Raw genomic sequence first — 16,453 nt, forward strand, 5'->3', positions numbered from 1 at the left:
CGTAGAATTATTCACAACGTGTGACATTTTGAAATGTCTGATGCAAATTTTATTCAGCATTCGTAAATTCAAAGTATATCATTAACCTTCTCCTTATATAAACCGTCCTCTTCCAGAAAAAAAATGGCAACACTTCATGTAAAATATTGCTGTACCTAATGATAGGATAACATAGTACCAAAAAATTCTTCTATAAAAGAGACGAACATCTGTGCTAAGATAATGAAAAATGAATAAATCTCAGTACATCTTGCAATACGTTTTTGTACGAATTGTAATGATATAATTATCCATTGCTTGTTATTTTTCTAATGCACGCGAATATAAATATGATGAAACAAAAAAAAATAAAAAATGGAAATATAACGTACTGTGAAAAGCATTTGGCTCGCATTTGTCTATATAAAATTTGTTTCTCGCAACTTTATTAATTCGTCAGTCAAAATTGCAAAAATTGAATATTATGTCACTACGATACACGATTGCAAAAGAAGAAGAGGGAAAAGTAAGGGTCTGTTTATCATCACGCGTGCGTATTAAATATCAATCACGTGCGTTATATTAAAGCGACCGGACAAGGCTTACATCGGTGTTTACAGAAATTTTTGAAGAACCGCATCTCCCCCAACACCCAAATGTGTTGAATTCCGGGTCGGGAGTTCCCGCAGGAACGATAACGGAAGCGGATAGTTGGCACCATGCCAGACGACACCCTAGGTTCTTTCCCGCTAACTTACGAGCGCACACCAACAACCACTCACCTACACCGACGCGCCTAACATATATATATGCGAATACATGTACGTCTAGTTCTCTCTTTCCCTGTACTTGCCGAGCGCGAGTAATAATCCTAACTCGCGGGTTAGGGCGGCTTAATTAGAACGGGGGTTAGTGGCTTGGTAGATATAGTCACATCTCTATTATCGGATATCGTTAGATACCTTGCCTCACTTTTCGCTCTCCCATGCTTACCAAGAATATTCTGATCTGGTACGAACAAACGATATCGATGGAACATCCATTAAGATCATTTAATTTTAGTGAGATAAAGTCTGAATAAAATTTGAGAGAATTATTTAGGCAAAGTCAGCTATTGTCAGACAGTCGATAATAGACATAGGATGTAAATACATCAATAAAAGAGGCACTGTAATGATACTATATAAGAAGAAAGATTAGCAGAATATTTTTCATTCCTTTTTTTATTCATACTAAAGGTAAAACTATTTATTTAATTTACCTAAAACTATTAAATTTAATATTAATAATTAATTAATAAGAGTTTTCACAAAATGAAATCCAGCTTCATACACCCAAATGGAGTTGCGTGAAATATGCTATGCGATCATCGTGACAAAAAAAAAAATTAATTTCACGAAAACGTAGTAAATTACCTTATTATTAAAAACCTGATGTCATCCCAAGTTTCATCCTAATCCTCTGTCGATGTATTTTCGAAAGCACAAAACACTTGCACTTAAATGACCATGAGTACACTAATTAATCACTTATGACGATCGCGCGACATTTTGCACGACACTCCCGATAATAATCGCACTCCTCCGCCCAAACTTTGTTTTATTTATGTGACATAGAATAATGCGAAAAAAATAATAGTATTCATCGCGCGAGCAATCGGCAAGTTATATAACTAAATATTTTCGGATATTACATTATACAGATATACGTCGCGATATTTTCTCGCTTGATTGTCGCCACACGAATAATAAAATTACACGTACAACGCGTTATATATAATATACGATACAAAAACTCGGTGCATTCTTTTGCGCGAATTAATAAATAATATACTGAAACGATTGTCTGTCTATCAACTCGGCATTCCCGACACTCGTTCGAAATCTGTCATTTGCAACGCGATAAATTATCTCAGTTATGTTGTTTACGAATATCGAAAGACGTAAATCACGATCGCGGAGACTAATAATAATAAAGAAATAATCGCCCGTTACTCAATTCGGCACTCCCGACACTTGTTCATCCGCGAAATTCTCTCTTTCGACCGATACAAGACGCGAGAAACAGAGGATCGACATCGCTGGCAGCGATATTGAACTTGGTATTACTGTGCGCATTAAGCCTTGTCTACAGTAAGTCGTTGGCGTAGGAAGCCCCAACCAATCACGATTGAATTTAGAAAAGAATAATCCAACGCAATTGGTTAAACTTCTTACGATCATCGACTTATTGTAGACAAGGCTTTGCGTAATTAGGTGCCTGGATACGCGTGCAGCTGCACGTCGACAAATTCCGAGAATCGTCTCCGATGTTTTTTTCCCGGAATACGCTTTGCGCTGTACATGTTATTGCTCCGTATTCCTTATTCCGCGACGAAATAATATGATAAAAATTTCTACATGGGGATACAATATTACAGTAAAAATTAAAATAATTATAGAATAATTATCGTGGAATATACTAATTGTACATATACATATATAAAAGAAATAGCAGGATGATTTTATTCAATATTATATATTCAATGATATTATATACGTATATTATATTTTAAAGAAATATTGCAATTATTCAAAAATATTTAAATATCAAACTATTGCGTAATCATTTATAAATAATAAAAAAATATACATAATTTATAATTTTTATACATATATGCACAATTAATTTTTTGTAGATGATCGGAAAATATCTCGCGGAGCACGCACTCGATACATTATATAGTTCAATAGTCTGATGTAAATTATTAGATGTAGTGTAGTGATGATTATAAATCGATTCTGATAGCATACGGAGGAAGTGGCTCTTTCTGGTATCACTGCGTGTGCGTGATAGGCGCGTGTAGCTCTCGTCGACGAATTCTGAGAATCGTCCTTGTTTTTTCCCCATAATACACGCTTCGCGCTGTACATCTTACCGCTCTATATTTTTTCTTCCGCAACGAAATAATATGATAAAAATTTTTACACGGAGAAAATATTATAGTAAAAATTAGAATACATAATATATTGTAATCATAGAATATACTGCTTAATGTATAAATATATATTATATACAAAATATACGCGCTTAATATTTTTATTCAATATTACATACATAGAGTATTATGTTTCATGTTATATTCTATACATCAACTTAATGAATTTTTCCAGCGAATCGATGATTCATCTCTACAACGTGTTTTCTTATGATTTCTCTCTCTCGACTGAAAAACCCTTGGGAAAACGCGCGAGCATAAGTATCCAATTCGATAAATTGACTTCTCCACGGTATTCCGAGCTATCAAACATCGATCACCATACAGCATCACGATACCGCGACTGAACTGTCGGTTGACCTGTCAGTTTGACGAGATGACCGCGAAGGCCGAAAAAAAAAGGAAAAGAGAAACCTTTTATGTGTAACACGCGACACACCGAGAGGTCGAGATCACAGTGAGGGGAGACAGACAATGCAAAGCGCGTCCCTCCACGAATGGGGGTTAAGCGAACCACAATGCGACCGTAGTTGGCGTAACTTAACTCTCGAATTTCACTCAGCTTTTTTTCTCCCCTTCCACTCAATTTATTCCCATTGATACGCTCGAATCGCGCAACAGACGCGAGGGTCTCCCTGACATTTTATTAGCAAGACAATGTGCGTATCTTCGTCCACCCACAGAATATTGAATCACCGCATGGTACATATTTTCTGCCAATCTCGCTTGATGTCGTCAGATGCTATATAGAATCTACATGGTATCGAATAAAATAAATGAATAGGAACACGTGACCGTAGCGGCGTAATCGCGACAGCTTGAAGCAAAAGATAATATATTTGACAATGCTTGGAATGTGAGTGGAATACAGTCTACGAAGTCTGCAAGAATGCAGTCTATATATTTATACTACATCTTAGAAACAAAAAAGAAATAATATAGAAATGTAAAAAAAGATACGAAAAATTTCGTGATCGATATCCCCAGCTCTCGTTATTGTTATTGCAGAATTCGATATCCGCTTCGGACGAATATTTGTACGCGTCTACTGTCCACAAGAATAACGGTTTTCGGAATCCATTTTATGCCATTTTATGAGTTTCTTGGTCGTAATATTCCGCCAGCAAGCTGTCAATTTGTCATTCGAAAATGATAAAATCTATTTCGTAGAGAACAAAGACACGGCAAGATGTCGTCATTCCTCGTTTGTTAACCATGTTATCGGTATGTAATAATACCGCATAATTATATTACGCATAGTTTGCATCTCGACATATCCAGTTACATAAATTTAAATTCATTCCGACACACCGCACGTTTGCGGTGAAATAATACGTCCGCCATATGTAGGATTATCGATAATATATTAATAATACATTCGCGAGATAAATGAGTGCCGTAATAATTAAACAAAATAATCGTTTCTACTGCGAAAACAAACGTGCATTATGTCTTTATTGCGTTATTACTGTCATGCTGCATGTTGTTAAAAGCTTACAAAATTGTGTCGGCAATTACCGCCGACAAAGCTGAATATTTTAATTAATTGGGTCACTAACAAAAAGCGTTTGGGCGAATATTGTTTTCGCACTAAATTCTGTCACGTAACCTGGTTGAAACACGCATTATCTCAAAGCATAGAAGGGAAAATAATCTAATATATTGGAAAGCTGACAATAAGCTATTATAATCTGAAAAATATTTTAACAAAAAATATTACAAAAAAATTGCATTTTTAACAAAAATATTACGATAAAAGATAATTTACAAAAGTTACGATTATAAAACAAAATGTTTTGTATTAAAAATATATGCATTACACAGAAAAAAATAGAATATTTTTACTTTGACAATATCTTTAATTTCAAAATGTAAATCTTGAAATGAGATTATATTGCGTTAAACAAAGAAAATTTGCTTGAATGAAGACATTTTATATAGTTTAATCGAGAAAAATATATTCTTGTTATTTAAGAATAATTTTCTTGATTGGAGAAAAAAAAATGTTGGCTCGAAAATAACACATGTTCAAATCAAAGATTATAATTTTCTTAGAGTTGAAATAATTATTTTATTCGTGAAATGACAATGATAGTATTGAAATAAGATTGTAGTAATGTTGAAATTTAAGATTTTTAAATTCTTCTAAGAAGATTATAAATTGTTGCGTATATATGAAACAATAAACGCGTTTATGTGAGTATATAAGTTTTGATATTGACACTTACTTTTTTCTATGTAGATTTACTTAAAATAATGAAGCAAGTTTCGATTGGCGGATCACAGATTTATAAGAATTTATAAAAATTCATGCATGGGAAGCGCAACATGAAAAACGAGAGAAGAAAAACGAAAGCGCTTAGATGGAAGGAGATGGGGGAAAATGAGCCAGGATATTGTTCCGGAAGCAGATACTAAATACTTTAATGAGTAGCGAGTAACGCGAACAGCCTCTATAAAATTCCTCTGTGATGGTCATCCTAACAGAGAGAGAGAGAGAGAGAGAGAGAGAGAGAGAGAGAGAGAGAGAGGGATAGATCCTGACAGAAATAGAGGAAGCACGCGAGAGGAAGGGAAGAAGGGAAGAAAAAGAGCCGGGACATTCGCGCTCCTGTCGCGTAGAAAGGGTGGCCTGGAGTGAAAGAGGAAGCGGCGAGACAACGGAAAAAAGGCCATGAGAAAGGAAGAGGAGACGACGGAAAGCGATCTAGCCATAGTGTATCGTGTATGGCCGACAAAGACACAACAGAGAGACACACCATCTCGACAGTACACCCATTACGGCACTCTCTCTCTCTCTCTCTCTCTCTCTCTCTCTCTCTTTCTCCCTCTCACTCTGCTTTAGTGCTGATAATAATGCACTCTGTGCAGCAGAGCGCCGACGGGAACACCGTCGGGGTTAGACCGGCTGATTTGCGCTACTGTGTGTTACTGCCGTGCGTTCCGTCGTCGCATGCATCGATTCCGGATATATAACGGCGTTGGCCTTGCGTTGTATAACGGTAACGAGCACGGCGTTCCCATAATGAGTGGCATGATCGAGCTTGTGTTTGGTACGACTCGCCTAATGAAGTAAGATTGCGCGCGTTATCGGGAAAACTGACGAGGTATAAACACGATTTGCAATTAATTATCGTTAATAAATAAACGGTAGCGAAAGAAGAAGAAGGGAGATGTGGCAAAGAAAATACGTTACATCAAAATGAATTTTCTCGGTAAAAGATCGCAATGTATGCGCCTGTTTCTCTTTGTCGAAAGAAAGAAGTCGTTTGTTCATAAATACATCATTGTCTGCAGCTTAATTTTTGAAAAAAAAAAAAAAAAAAAAAAAAAAGTACAGATTCAGATTCAGAAAGAAGAGATAATCCGTTAATGCGACTGTACTTGCTAACTCTGTGCTCTGTGCTCGCAAAATGAGTTTCTTCTTTCTGAATACAATTCTATTCTACAAAGAAATAATTATAAAGCATGGACTATCTGTCTTGTATATCGAGAATAATGCACCTTGCGGCACGTTTCTGTTGGTTGATTTGTGCTGTCGATACTATTACGACATCACATTGGTCAGATTTCGATACAAATATCATATTGTATATATGTGTATATATGTACATGTATACAGTAATGTCACTGTTACATTAACGTGCAAACCGAATAACATTTTGTCCATTACATATTATTATAAGAAACAGATGCATAAATAAATCGATTAACATTCTTTCCTATTAAATATTATTAATAAAAGTCTAAATAATAGATCGATATTTCGCGACCCAATCTGCAAACTACGTACTTCGAATTTGTTTTTAGCAATATATTCCCTCTGGCTATATTTTTAATAATTCTGGAGTTATTAATAAATCCATAATAAATATTTTTCAATCATGTATTTATAAAATAAGGATATTTACTATTAATCAATCATAACACATCCAATTGATACTTAAGCTAATCTAATTTATCACAAAAAGATTAAATATGATTTAATTACATATATTAGACTCACCAGTTGTAGTCCCGTTGTTTTTTCTCGTCTTTAATCCATCTTTCTATCTTAAAGTTCTTTGATTATCGATGATTTATTGCACATACACTGAGTCAGTTAATTAGATAATCAATTATCATCACTCACAAAAATCGCGATATTTAAAATTCGACAATCGCACGGTATTTTTTTCGATACTATCGATTCACACATTTATTTATTCAGATATTATTATGAAAAAGAAAAATCAAAACTTGCGATATTTGTACTGACTTTATGCGCGACGATGTACATACATACTTTCGATCAAATATCAATTACCGATACACACACATATATATATATATATATATATATATATATATATATATATATATATATATACATATCGATAATCAATATACATATATATGTATATATTCAGGCATAATTATAATAATCGCCCGACGCGTTAATTCGGCACTCCCGACGATTTATGCACACTAATTTACTCAAGACATTCTCATATTATTCCCTATCACTCGCGACATTAAAACACGCAATTTATGATGTTCTTTTATCAGATATTTATTCTTGACATTCCCGTAAATCGCGTCTAGCCACTCGACAACAAACGTGAAAATGTGCGTTCATATTCGTGATATCGTGCTCGGTTAACGATGGATATTTAGCAGAGACGCAGTGTGAAAGACTTAGATAGAGATAACATTCAACCTTGACGGAACGTCTCGAAACAAGCGTACTCGTCTACCACAGTAGACACAATGTTATAACGCGAGCTCGTGTCCTCACCTTCCCTCACCTTCAAGAATCATCCGGCGAGGCTCCGTGTTTTTGTCTAACAGACGCGCATGATCGCGCATGACCTTGCGTCGAGTCAGGAATGACGACATCGCGACTCACATAGCGATTAAATTTCGATCCTGAAATACTTATCTCTTGATGTGATACGTTACAACGCCCGATATTTTTCTCGCATGGTACTCTCGAAATCCATCTGCACGTAATGGCGGCTATTCGGTGACTAGCGAAAACGTGATTCCACGCTACTCGTCAAGGCGTACGTCGAAGAAGGAATCTCGATAAGATGCCTGTTAAACGCGATTTATGCTGTATACCGAGCAAGGTAAATTTCTATAATTGCTATTGCAGCAAAAAATTCATTTTTTTTAAATACCAATCAACAAAACTACCATAGAAATGAAATGCTTTTAGGGAGAAGCAAGTCTTTTTTAAGAAGTTATAAATAACAAAATTACTTAAATAAATTTATTGAACATTTTTCATTAAATCGTTGTGAGTAATTGACAAGAACAAAAAATATCAACCCGAGCAAATATCGATCGCTATTATTCGCGAAGTTTAATCTCAATTTAATCACGACAATCACTCGATATTTTCGGCTCGACACTCCCAAAATTCAACTACTCGCAACGGTTGCCATTCGGCGACGTGTGACAGGCTTTTCAAGGATACCAATCATCCTGGTTTTTGTAGTCAAATTCAGGAGAAAGCGTCTACCTGGCGCGCGTTCATACTCATCGTTCGATATCGAATATTCCCTTAAATTCAACATTTCCATAACTACTGCATCGTAATTGAAATAAATGTCTGATTTCTATTTTAGCAATAAAATTTTACTCTCGTAAAGACGAAAGCGTGCATATGCACGTGCGCGAAGATTAATGTCAAATAGAATAAATAATATGAGATTAAACGTCTGCAAAAAATCTGTAGAAACTCACATGTGAATCGCGTTATATATGGTACATACAAAAAACTCACTATGTATTCTTTTACGCGGATTAATGAATAGTACATTGAAATGATCGTCTGTCTTTCAACTCGACACTCGTTCGATACCCGTCATTTGTAATAACGCAGTAAAATGTCTCAATATCAGCTATAATATCGAAAGACGTAAATCGTGAGCATCTAGACCAATAAACGTACTGAGATAATCGCCCGTTATACAATCTAGTACTCCCGACACTTATTCGCCCGTGGAATTCTCTCTTTCGATCGATAAAAAGACGCGAGGGGATCGATACATCTTTCGAACGGCAATGATCCCCAGAAATTGACCTCTGCAGCACTGTCGCTCTGTAGCTGTAACATGGGTTATTCCTTGCACGGGCTATAAGAAATTGGTTTTTTTGTACAGTAACACTGCGTGTCGCAACTGACGCGACGCATGATTGTGTGTATAGCATGTGTCAATTCCAAAATGCATATTTATAATCGTGGAATTAATATATATATATATATATATATATATATACATTAACTTATATATACAAGAAATTATGCGTGATATTTTCCTTCAATATTTTATGCAAATGTTGTATGAGTATTATATTGTACAAAGAATTATTATTATTATAATTAGAATTACAATATTATTAGAATGAATATATATATAATTATTCAAATATTTTGATGCACAAATAAATACAGAATTATTGTTAACAAATAATATATATATGCACAATTAATTAATTTATTTATTATAAACAAGCAAAAGTCCGAGTGTCTCACCTCAATATTTATATATCCAGCGACCTAATTTGTTTAATTAATATTCTAATAATTTTCACATAGAAATTTTTGTGAAACTCTTGAGCGCTTAAAATGAAATAAGAAATGCTAAAAAATCGTTGACTATAAAATTAGACGCGTAAACTTGGCGTCTTATTGTCAATTTTTCCTCTCAAACTATTTGTTTTCTTTAGTTTAATAGTCAAAACTATTTATTTAATCTATCAAGAATTATTAAAAATAAAGCCAGAGTTCTTAACAATCAATGAGTTTCTACGGTGAGATGTCAGTTTCGCTATTTCCACTCTCGTTGCATTACACCATAAGTTTTATATCAACTCGAATAAAATTTAAACAAATTTTACATTCATCTTATGTTATATAACATTATTATGTAATATATACGTATCTGCGTATATGTATATTATATATACGTAATAATTTCAACATTATGTTAAATATTACGTAATATATAATATATTATATATTATTACATAATTATATTATGAATCTTAAAGTATAAATTAAATGATAATAGAAACTAAGATATTTATTATCAAATATTCAATCTAACTTTTTTAATTTTAATGAACGAAATTTTGTGCTTATCTTAAAAGTTTCTAATAGATTACTATATTATCGTTTTTAGTGAAGGAAAATTTATGACGCTGACGGAGTTGCAAAGTAAATTTTTCGAAGAAGATAGGTCAAGCCGCGGAATCATAAGGTATTTACAACTTTTCGCATTGAAGAATATATTTCACCAAGATCAAATTATTCCACGTAATTTAGTATTGAGAATATTGTTATTCACGATAATACAGTAAATTCCAATTTTGTTCGCAGTCTCTCAGCAGAATCGTTCGTCGGGATTACCGAATTATCCCGCAATTGTAGGTTCCACCGCAATTCGAATTAATTAATTATACTTATCATCCACTCTCAAAGACGATATCTAATCTAGCGCGCACAAAAGAAGGACGAAGTGCTTCTGGTAAAATTGTTTTAAGACGTTTCCGAAGGGGCGAACGAGCCCGAAGGCTCGCTTCGGAAGCTGCGAACATTTCGAGAAACGGCAGGCCCAAACCAATCGCGTTTCCACCCAAAGAAAGAGTACGATTCTCGAGAATAAAGAGAGGATGAGGGGCAGAAGAAGAAGGGGTGGGCCATGGCAAGAGAGAGAGTGGCTATCTACGCCATTAAGTCCGCGCCACAAAACTGCGGAGCCATGGAACGGAACCTCTGCTGCCATCGGGGGTCTCTTTGTGTTATTCAGGGTAAAGACCCACGTTCGTTCTTAAATGCTCTCTTCCGCTCTTTTTTTCTGTCCTTTCCTACCGCCCTCGCTTGCTTGGCGAAGCCAGCTCTTTTAAAAGCTACAGGGGCGAAGAAAACGCGACGATTCGCTTCGCCCTGCGTGACGATGTCACGCGCTTTTCTTCCCGCGCGCGCGTACGCGTGACGGGCCCCTCGTGCGTGCGTGCACGCTCGAGGAAAGACGGAGATTTTCTATTACCGATAAACACGATATCGCGATAACGTCCCGCCGCGCTGTCGCGCGCAATACGTTATAATGGATTCCGAAACTTTTCTCTCCCGCGCGTGCAAAATTTCCATTTGCAGTCGCCCCGCGCAAACCCAGAGTACAAAGATTGTATTATGCTGTCGTGAAACGAGCCGTTTTAACTTTTTCTTTATTTTCTTACTTTTTTTTGGGAGGGGAAGGGGGAGGGGGAGGGGAAGGGGACAGGAGGAGGTTTCGAGTTTTGCTCCATCTTTCGCTGACGAGAAAAAACGCGAAACGAAATTCTGTTTGGTCGCCTCTCGCGCATCCGACAAACATTTCGCATACCCTAGGTGTAATTCGCGACGGAACCGGTGGGCGGGAAAAAAAGGAGAAATAACTGGCATTGCCGCGGCACACTGTCAGCAAAGCGTCGCCACGTGAAACACGGCTGACCTGTACTTTCGGAATCTCGTGCGCGGCATGCAACGACGGAAGCCGTTGAACACGACGGACATGAAACCACACCACTTTCGACCCAGCCGTACCCGCCATGTGGCCACCATCGCACGGTTTTGTGCGTGTACGTGTATGTGTGTGTGTGTGTGTATATATATATATGTGCGTGCTTCCTGTACAAGCCGAGGAATGCAAACCCTTCCCTCCCCCTTGGTGGCCGGAGGGTAGACCGACTAGCCTTCTCCCTCCCCCCCCCCTCTCCGAGCTCTACTGCTCTTTACCGCGGAGGGTTGATGAATTTCGTCCGGACAGCGTCGGATTTGCGCGAGCGGAAAGCGAAGCTTCCGCGCAACAAGACGGGAGAAAAAGAGAGAAGGTAGGTAGGTAATTGGAGCACGTTGGAGAAGGAGAAAAAGTCGAGTTACTGTACGTATACGCAGAACGATATCCGTAATATTCTGCGGAGAGAAGAAGAGATAACAGGCAGCTACGTGAGGTTGGAAGAAATATTTTCCTCTCCTTGTGTACACCACAAAGTAAAGCTTTCTACCTCGCGCAACACAGTGGCTGTTTCGCCATGCGGACACCGTTCCCCACAGCTTTGATGAAGTATCTGATTCGCTCACATTGTAGAATTATTGTCACTTTCTCTCTCTCTCTCTCTCTCTCTCTTTCTCTCTCTTCCTTTCTTTCTCTGCGTATAAAAAAAAATAATAAAATCCTTGAAATTTGATTTCTGTTACTTCTTATTTGTAATCTTTCAGTCAAATTATTGATTAAAGCTTTCAGCCAATTATAGATTGAAAAGTATATATACGCGAGCGAAAGAGAGAGAGAGAGAGAGAGAGAGAGAGAGAGAGAGAGAAAGTAAGAGTAAGAATAAATAATGAGGAAAACCATAAAGTTTGATGTGTTTCTTTCTCAAGTGTTCTACTCCGCTGACGTTTATCGAATAATGCATTGATCTCGCTGCCCACACCGGGGTCGCGATAGTTCTGGCAAACTCAGTCCCAGGAGAATTACCTGGTCACACCTGAGGAGTCTTGACGTCAGTCTCTGGCAACGTTTCACAATGACGACAGCGTTTCAACATAGCCGTCGAAGCAAAGTTGGGCGGAGCACCGAAAGTGTGAAACTTCCATGAAACTTTGACGTAGCTCTCGACATCAAATAAAACTCGTATACATACTACATGCAACGCTTATCGACACATCCGTTATATCAATGTGATCCGACAAGATTCAACATGATCGAACGCAAATCGGAAACTACGAGAGCTATCTGCGCGCATATTATCTAATTACGCCGGAGAGAAAGAGAAAGAACGAGAGGAAAAGAGCAAATTTTATTTTAATTCAACGCAAGCTATATCTTATATTTTCTATTAATTTATTATTTTTGAAAATTTATAAAATATATATTCTCGTTATATTAAATTTGTTCTCTCGTTATCAACAAATAATTTATAATGTATAATATATATATATATATATAATCACGTTGTGAATCTAAAAATGATAATTCCGATAAGTAGAAAAGTAGTAAAAGTTTCCGATGGTCAGACGGGTGCGATTTTCCGCAGACATAAAACGAACGCGACACGATGAAAAGTTGGGTACCCCGAGAATTTAAACAAACATATTACAGCACTAAATCTCCCTTGAATCGCCGGTTCTTCGATCGGCAAACGACCCACTTCCCCGATCCTTCCCTTGGTCCTCGCGATAAATTACACTTCTCGTCTTACGGCCACCGGGACTGGACAATTGTCCGGCGCAACACGCGCCATCATAATAAATCAAGCCTGCCCAACTAGTGCCGGCGAGCTGGCAGAATTGCGCGGATTTTTGCACCCTCCTTCCCCCCCCGCCATTGCGCGGAAAAGTGCCTGGTGAGTGTCGGTTATGTAACCTTTCCCGAACAACTTTTTCATCCGCGGACGCGTACCATGCCGTCGACTCAATTTTCCAGGGAAATCGCTCCCCGCGACAGGCGCTTTTCCCTTCCCGCTTTTTGCGAGAGAACCCCCTCCCCTCTCGCCCTCTATTCCGCTATTGAGCGCAAACGCGAGTATTAGTGCGCTCCTGTGCACCGCGACTGTTTCGTAACTTTCAACCGGCAGAACGATATTATTGTTCAAAATAATTCCAACTCCGGATATTCGGCAAATAAGCGCGGTAATATCTCTCTACGAAAGCTTATTAATTTTGTGGAATGTTTCACGGATTGAATCATTCGCTTTGGAAAGCGCCGAGGTCGAGGCATACATTTATATATCATCTTCCGATTTCCAAATTAATTTAAACTTTACAGAGAAATATTGCATTCAAAACAAATATTAATAATGAATCTTCGATGAAGATTTACACAAACGTCGGTAAAAAAAAAAAAAAAAAACTAAGAAAATAATAACCGTTGTTTACTTTACGTTGTTTTTACATCCAGAAATTAAACGCGTTTACATAAAGACCAGATATCGTATGTAAAATATTGCCGCGAGTGAAGGGATTAATTACCAGCTGAATCCGCGTGTGTTGCATGCGCGCAATATTATTATTATAATAAACTTAATGAAGCCTCTCGCGTGCAAATCGCTTCGCATCAGGAGCGTTCTTAATAAAGCGCAACAACTCGCCCGTTACTATCGTCAAGGATCTTGAAGAGCCCGCTTTGTAACGGCGTTACACAACTTTTTCCCCTCCCCCCCCTCCCCCTCTTTTCTATCCTCGACAAGAATGGCCGGTTTTGCTACAAACGTTTTACGTTCCCGCGTAAATCGTATGATGTATGTAAATTACATCTGCCGATTTCCACGGACTTTTCCCTCCAACTTCTCTCCCCTCTCCCACTCTTTCTCTCTCTCTCTCTCTCTCTCTCTCTCTCTCTCTCTTCTCTCTCTCTCTCTCTCTCTCTCTCTCGTTTTTATGTACTCGCTCATGCACATGAATCCTCATGCCCTGCCACTCTTGTTTCGCCGGTTTTCCCTCTTCCTTCCATCCGACCTCGCCGAATGGCCGACAGCAACAGAAATGAAATTGTTTGCAAACTAATCTGTCCTCGTGCCAGCTGAGAACGAAGTGCACGTACGTACATGTAGGTATGGCGTATACATACATATACGCGTGTATGTGTATATAAATGTTTCGTGTGTATGTACACGGGGATGGCAGCAATATGCGGCCTGGTGGGACTGCCAACGGCAGAATCAGGATACCGAGATCATAGCCGCGGCAGTAGCGAACCGACTGCCCGTGGTAGATGGAGGCGCACAATTAAAATTTACTGTCCCATAACCACGTCTATCTATTTTATTTGCCGCTGAGCCAGCCGCGGAATCTACAAGCTCGAAACTAAAACTGAAACGTATTTTCCACGATTTCGCGTATCGATTAACGCAACGAGATAGAAGGAAGTCTCGTGCCAGTTTCGTTCTACACACGTGAAATAAAATGCGAAAGAAATGCGCGCTATCCAATTCCGAATAATGAGACAAGTTTGATAGTTTTATGCAGGGCACTTTTTTCACAGATGCGAATAAACAAGTCTCGAAAGAAATTTACTCGCTCCGAATAGCAAGAAAAAAAAGCGATCGAATATTCTTGCAACGAAATATATATGTATCTCGCCCGTATTTATCGCGCGCCCGCGCGATGTACGTAATTAGAATACTTTGCAAAATTTCAATTAATTTCTTTAGAGGTAAAAAAAGCGTGAGCGAACGCGCACTATCGTTTTTACGCGATCAGGGCCGCTCTATATATTCCATCCCCCGCGAGCGAACGCTTTATACGAAAGGTGGGTTATAAACAACGCGGCGACAATGCTGTTCGTCAACAATAAATAACGATCAATAGTTGGCGCAACGCGTCGCGCAAAGTACGGAAATAGTCGAATACTTGTCGCTGACAGGGGGTTTCATTAAAGTCCGTGACGCGTTTCAGACATAATTGCGCGCCACAAAGCGAAACGCTGGCCCCTTTGTGGCGGCCGCCGCAATGATACATTTTGCAACGATATCTATCAACCGATTTCCACTTGCTGGAACGAATCTTTGCCCGCTTTAATTAAGCAAACCGTTTGCTGGGAATGGCGAATGCGCGCATTCCTATCTAATGTCGCGTGCACAATCACCGCGTGTCTCGCTGACTGTAGATCGTCGTGACTCGGACGGTTTATATCACCAGCGCGCAATCCGCCGGCTTTAAAATCACCGATTTCCCTCTCTTTAATTTACTTTGAAAAATTATTAAATCCTTTTATCTAAGGCCCGCGTATATTGCCGATAGCTTTTAACCGTTTCTCAATTAATTATCGCGCATGTTTTACATCGTGTCGATGTAGATAACAATGCTTGTTTCGAGCAAACGCGCAGCCCGTGATATCGCGGGCAGTATCGTGCGTAGCAAGAATTGTAGACACGTAGCCTGACCCTTTAAAAGCGCTATCGATCGACGATGACTGGACGGCCGATTATTCTGTATTCGTCGCGTGTGAGCGATGCGGCTCCGCTGATTAACTACCCGGAGTGGTTTCGTCCGCATCGTCGCATTTTATTTCGATTGCCGTGTTGTTGTTGCTGCCGCGCAACAACATCGCACACGCGGCGACGACGTTGGTGCGGTTGCACAGCAGCATCGGGGAACGATCTCACACGTAGCACAGCGTGTGGCACGATGCATTATTCAGACGACGGACCCGCCTCGTGGCAGGCCTTGAATTACCGTTTACAGACGCGATTTGTTCCTCTCGTGGCGACTTCCCCGCGACTGCCGGCTTAACTGCCGGTTAAACGAACGCTTCTGTTCGGCCGTGGTGCTTTAGCGGAATCCGTTCGCGTCCTCTTCCCGTCGCGTCGCGTCGCGTCGCGTCGCGTCGCGTCGTTTTGCCCGGCGTCGCGATAGCGCCGACAAAGTTCACCGAGTTTTAGGCACGGGCAAGAACCGGATTTATCACGCGAAACGCGCGCCTGAAACGAACAAATTAACCATCCCCCCACCCCTCCTCTTCCTCG

The 16,453-nt window shown here is 38.8% G+C and overlaps 1 protein-coding gene and 1 long non-coding RNA gene across 4 annotated transcripts in view; one reads left to right on the forward strand and one right to left on the reverse strand.

The window, feature by feature from the left end:
• The window catches only part of LOC140670932 (uncharacterized), a 246,676-nt gene that overhangs the window by 189,986 nt on the left and 40,237 nt on the right, over positions 1 to 16,453 (reverse strand). The window contains exons 1-2 of one of the 3 annotated variants that reach the window (XM_072901840.1): positions 7,656 to 7,673; positions 6,963 to 7,138 (exon numbers count right to left, since the gene is read on the reverse strand). The exons of the other annotated variants lie outside the window; for them this stretch is intronic. The gene's annotated coding sequence lies outside the window, so the exon portion shown is untranslated. Of the gene's footprint in view, positions 1 to 6,962; positions 7,139 to 7,655; positions 7,674 to 16,453 lie in introns of those variants that run through there. 3 annotated transcript variants of the gene reach the window in all.
• Positions 7,839 to 12,776, forward strand: LOC140670938 (uncharacterized). Its single transcript, XR_012047648.1, has 4 exons — positions 7,839 to 8,067; positions 10,129 to 10,206; positions 10,326 to 10,756; positions 12,369 to 12,776. It is a non-coding gene; the product is annotated as an uncharacterized lncRNA (long non-coding RNA).

Source organism: Anoplolepis gracilipes, chromosome 11 (genome assembly GCF_047496725.1).
Source record: "Anoplolepis gracilipes chromosome 11, ASM4749672v1, whole genome shotgun sequence".
Classification (NCBI taxonomy): domain Eukaryota; kingdom Metazoa; phylum Arthropoda; class Insecta; order Hymenoptera; family Formicidae; genus Anoplolepis; species Anoplolepis gracilipes.